General features: G+C 41.5%; 1 non-coding gene across 1 annotated transcript; it reads left to right on the top strand.

Annotated features, from left to right (window-relative positions):
* The first annotated feature begins 2,581 nt into the window (after positions 1 to 2,581).
* TRNAC-GCA (transfer RNA cysteine (anticodon GCA)) lies at positions 2,582 to 2,653 on the top strand. Its single transcript has one exon. It is a non-coding gene; the product is annotated as a tRNA-Cys (tRNA).
* The last annotated feature ends 2,584 nt before the right edge of the window (positions 2,654 to 5,237 follow it).

Here is a 5,237-nt window from a genome sequence, read left to right as displayed (position 1 = left end):
GTGCATTTGTGTTTTTGCTTCAGAAGAATATGGATTGACTTTGACTTCTTATCTTCTATGGCTCATGGCTGATTAGATAATAACTAATGTCCCTTGCTTCCATTCTTAATACATGCCAGCCTAGGCCTTTACATTGGTTCTCCTCTACTTCTGACCACAGTTTTATAAGATACATATTTGTTTGTATGTATTTCCATTTTACATGAGGAGGCTGAGACTTGGAGATACTCAGTAATTCACTCAAGGTCAAAAAGCTATAAAGGGCAGGTTCAGGATTTGAACTCAGAGCACACACTCTCACTGACTTAAGTATGCTACACATACTGTTCTCCTAATGTCAAAAGCTTTGTGACAAAATCCTACTAGGCAATGTTTCCACAGTCCTGTGATTGCCCATAGAGTTTTAGAACCTGTTAGCTACCAGGAAAACCAGGGGCTTAGTGACTGTGCCCATACTTTGCATTTCCCAGGGAAAAGCAAAGGAATAGAGTTTTATCCATAGAACATTTTAGCAGGAGTGTAAACAAGAACTGGGCTGAAGTTTAAGGAACTGCACTTTTTCCTTTTAAAACTTAAGGATTTCTATTACCTTCCATCCCCTGTTCATTTCCTACAGCCAAGTACCCCCTCATTGGGTAATTTGATTCAGGACCCAGGCATGGAGCCAGAAGTCAGGTGTAACTCCCACCCGCAATACAGGCAATGCTTTGTTTTTAGATCAGTCCAAACAATATACACTGGGCACCTATTAGGTACCAGAAACATGAAAAGTGTGAACCCAGAGTTGAATAAGACATTAGCCCCTGCCCTCATTCAGGGTGCAGGCATATAAAATAAGGAAATAGAGTGGATGAGCTGTACCTAGCTGTGACAGGTGCAGTAACACAGAAGAGGCAGTGATTACATATGTCCAGAGGAGGGGAGGTGAAGGCAAGCTTCTGGAGGAGCTGATGGGCAATTAGGGTTTCAAAGATGGATAATATCTCACACAAGGGTGGAATGGATGTGGGATTGTGGAGGGGTGGTTGCAGTTCCAGGCAAAGGAAACAGCTGAGCAGAGGCTGGAGCCAGGTAGATGCAGTTGGAGGTAGCTGGAACACAAAATGTGATATGGGGAGCGTCAAAAGATAACGTTGAAACTGAGGAGGCAGGTAAAAATCAGATGAGAACTGCTATTGTGTTAAGAGACTTGAAGTTTATTGTGAAGGCGTTTAAAGGGCAGTGATCTAGATGGGCTTAGTTTTCAAACAGGCTACTCTGGAAGCCGTACAGGGTAGATGTGAGAGGTGGAGGCTGGGAGGGTATTTATGAGGTGGTGGCACTGACAGTGCAGGGTGGAGATGGACTTGAGCAATGTCAGAGGTAAAATAATAGCACCTGGTGATTCACTGCAACTGGGGAGGAGGGTGGGAGGAGCCTAGAGTGTCTTAAGTGTTTTTGTCTAGATGACTGAATACAGGGTGGTGGCATCTCCAACCAAAATAGGAAGGAGACTGCTCAGCTGGTTAAGCAGGCAGACTCTTCACACAGTCTGAACCTGTGCTGGAATCCTGGCCCCACCACCTGCTAGCTGTGTGACCTAGGGCTAGATATTCCAATCAACTGGTGCCTCCGTTTCCAACTGCTACTGTTTATTTTATAGGATTTTTGTAATAATTACATGGGAGGTTGTGTGTAGAACTTTTAATACCATGCCTGGCATATTGAAAATGCCCAACATATGTGAGCTATTGTTAGTACAAAGCAAAATAGGTGGAGAGGCAGGTTTGGGCAAGAAGATGATAAGCTTAGGTTTAGTTTAGGTGTACTGGATTTGAAATCTGAGGCTCTTGCTGGGCATCAGATTGAGGGGTGCTGGGAGTGGGTGTCTGGGGCCCTCAGACGGCTTGTGAGCTGGAGCTCTGGGTGATGTGTGTTCCCTGGTCCTATGGTAGCTGACAGACCTTGCCAGGGAAAATTTGTTGCACTGACAAAAATTTCTTTGACCTTTTGCTCAATCTTGGAGATGAAAAAGATTGAGTTCTCAGATTGGAAGAGGTATCAGAGGTGTTCAAAATTGAATGTTGGGCTTTGGAACATCCAGCGTGTTTTGTTTTTCTCTTCGGTGATATATATTTTTTTAAATTCTGAAGTGAGACAGTTGATCCTGGATGAGGTCTCCATTGAAAATCTGATGAAAATATGCAGTATGTGCAAATACATAGTATTTGCCTAAAATTTTTAAATTGAACATCAACATCTGAAATCCACTTGTGGATACCCAGTTAAGTTCCCTCCATGTCCAATACTTGTTGGTATCCTTTAATGCTCAAAATATTCATTGATGTGCCCAGAGATCAATGGACAGTTGGTGGTATATTCTTAAAGCTGGAATATTAGACTGAGGATACAGCACTGAGCTTCAGGTGCTGGGAAGAGAATGAGTATACATGCTCTAGGAAAAACAGGAGATGATAGGGCTAGGAAGAGATTGGGGATGAGTTTAAATTCAAAAGGAATCTTAGACACCAAAGGTATTTATGAGGTGTTTTGCGGGTCATAAAAGTGGACTAAATGTTTATTTGAAGCCTATTGCTCTCAAGGGGGTGTAGCTCAGCGGTAGAGCATTTGACTGCAGATCAAGAGGTCCCTGGTTCAAATCCAGGTGCCCCCTGTAGCATACTTTTGCTCTTCTTGGCAGCTTCATTAAAAGTCCTGGAATAGGATAAGGCAAGCAAGGGAAGATGCTTACAATCAGGTTCATGCAATGCCTTGGCTCGTTAGTTCTCTTGTAGCAGAGCTACCATCTCACATAAACTCACCCTTCCTCTAATGTGCACACACAAACAGTCATAAGCCCTTACACATGCACACACATATGCTTTCTTACATGTGTCTTTATCTCTTCTTTCCTGTATATTCAATCTTATTAACCAGGCACTTTTTATCTCTCTTTCTTCAAGTTTTTAATTTATTTTAGATTTCACGAAAGAGCTCATAAATTCTGTAAATTTTAGATTTACAGAAGAATTTTTTTTTTTTTTTTGAGACCGAGTTTCGCTCTTGTTACCCAGGCTGGAGTGCAATGGCACGATCTCGGCTCACCACAACCTCCGCCTCCTGGGTTCAGGCAATTCTCCTGCCTCAGCCTCCCGAGTAGCTGGGATTACAGGCACGCGCCACCATGCCCAGCTAATTTTTTGTATTTTTAGTAGAGACGGGGTTTCACCATGTTGACCAGGATGGTCTCGATCTCTTGACCTCATGATCCACCCACCTCGGCCTCCCAAAGTGCTGGGATTACAGGCTTGAGCCACCGCGCCCGGCCTTACAGAAGAATTATTAAGATACCAATAGAGAGGTTTTGTATATCCTTTACTTACCTTGTAATATGTTAACATGTTACAAAATAATGGTGTATTTATCAAAACTATGAAATGAAATGTTTGAGATGATGGATATGCTAAATACTCCCAATATGATTATTATACACTGTACATTTATCAATATATCACACTGCATCACAATTATTATGAGTCCATTAAGGCAACAATGAAAGAAAAAAAGAACCTATGAAATAAATGCTGGTGCAACCCTGTTTATTTTTATTTTTACTTTTTGTCAGTACAGAGTAGATGTATATATTTATCTCATATATTATTACGTGAGATATTTTGATACAGGCATGCAATCGTGCAACACTATTAACCAAATGACAGATTATTCACCAGTTTATTTTATTCTGCTATTTTTTTTTCCTGGTCCAGGATTCAATCCAGGATACCATGTTGCATTTATTTACCATCATTGTAATGTCTCCTTAGTCTTCTTCAGACAGTGACAGTTTTTCAGTCTTTTCCTGTTTTTGTCATTCTTCTTTTAACCTTGACATTTATGAAAAATCCTGGTTAAATATTTTGCAGAATGCTCTCACTTTGGATTTGTCATTATTATACTGGGGTTGTGAATTTTTAGGAAAAGTATCACAAGGATAATGTGCCATTTTTTTTGGTCATATCACATCAAGGATGCAAGATAATGCTGCAGCGATGTAAGGTTCTGCTACACTGGTAAAACTTTTAGGAGTCCAGCATCTGGGGCATGGCAGGATATGCCTTCTAAAGTGAAATATGTGGCTATGCCTTACACTGCTCACCACACAGAACAAGGCCCATTGCTTGGTGGGCCAATTTGGATTTTGGTGGCAATATATTTTGATGTGCTTCTCTGGTATATTTACCAGATAACAATAACCCATAAGACTGTTAGGTTTTAGTGGATCCCAGACCAAGAAAAGGGTCTACAGTAAGAGTAGACTCTAGTGAAATCTGGTCTTCCATTTGAATGTTATGACTTAGTATTGAAAGTGTATGTATTTACACATATGCTCATTACAGCACTATTCACAATAGCAAAGATACAGAATCAACCCAAATGCCCATCAATGATAGACTGGATAAAGAAAATGTGGTGCATATACACCATGGAATACTATGCAGCCATAAAAAGGAATAAGATCATGTCCTTCACAGGGAATGGAGGGAGCTGGAAGCCATTTTCCCCAGTAAACTAACACAAGAACAGAAAACCAAACACTGCATGTTCTCACTTATAAGTGGGAGCGGAACAATGAGAAAACATGGATGTAGGGAAGGGAACATCACACATCAGGGACTGTCAGGGTGAAGGGAAGAGCATCAGGATAAACAGCTAATGCATATGTGGCTTAATACCCAGGTGATGGGTTGGCAGGTGCAGCAAATCACCGTGACACATATTTACGTATGTCCTACATGTCCTGCACAGGTATCATGGAACTTAAAATTGAGGACCGGGTGCAGTGGCTCATGCCTGTAATCCCAGCACTTTGGGAGGCCAAGGGGGTCAATCACTTGAGTTCAGGAGTTAGAGACCAACCTGGCCAACATGGCAAAATCTGTCTCTATAAAAAATACAAAATTAGCCTGGTATGGTGGTGCGCTCCTGTAGTTTGAGCTACTCAGGAGACTGAGGCAGGAGAATCCCTTGAACCTGGGAGGTAGAGGTTGCAGGGAGCTGAGGTCACACCACTGCACTCCAGCCTGGGTGACAGAATAAGATTCCGTCTCAAAAAAAAAAAAATTAAGTTAAAAGATAAAAAAGAAAGTGTATGTATCTAGAAGCTGAGAGTAGTTTGGTGGGGTAGGTTGTGGAGATGTTGGTCAAAGGACACAAAATCTCACCTAGACTGAAGGAAAACTAAGAGCTCTATTGTACAA

The sequence above is a fragment of the Saimiri boliviensis genome, chromosome 9 (genome assembly GCF_048565385.1).
Source record: "Saimiri boliviensis isolate mSaiBol1 chromosome 9, mSaiBol1.pri, whole genome shotgun sequence".
Lineage (NCBI taxonomy): Eukaryota > Metazoa > Chordata > Mammalia > Primates > Cebidae > Saimiri > Saimiri boliviensis.
The sequence above is the reverse complement of the archived record's forward strand: the minus strand, read 5'-3'. Positions and strand labels throughout refer to the sequence as shown.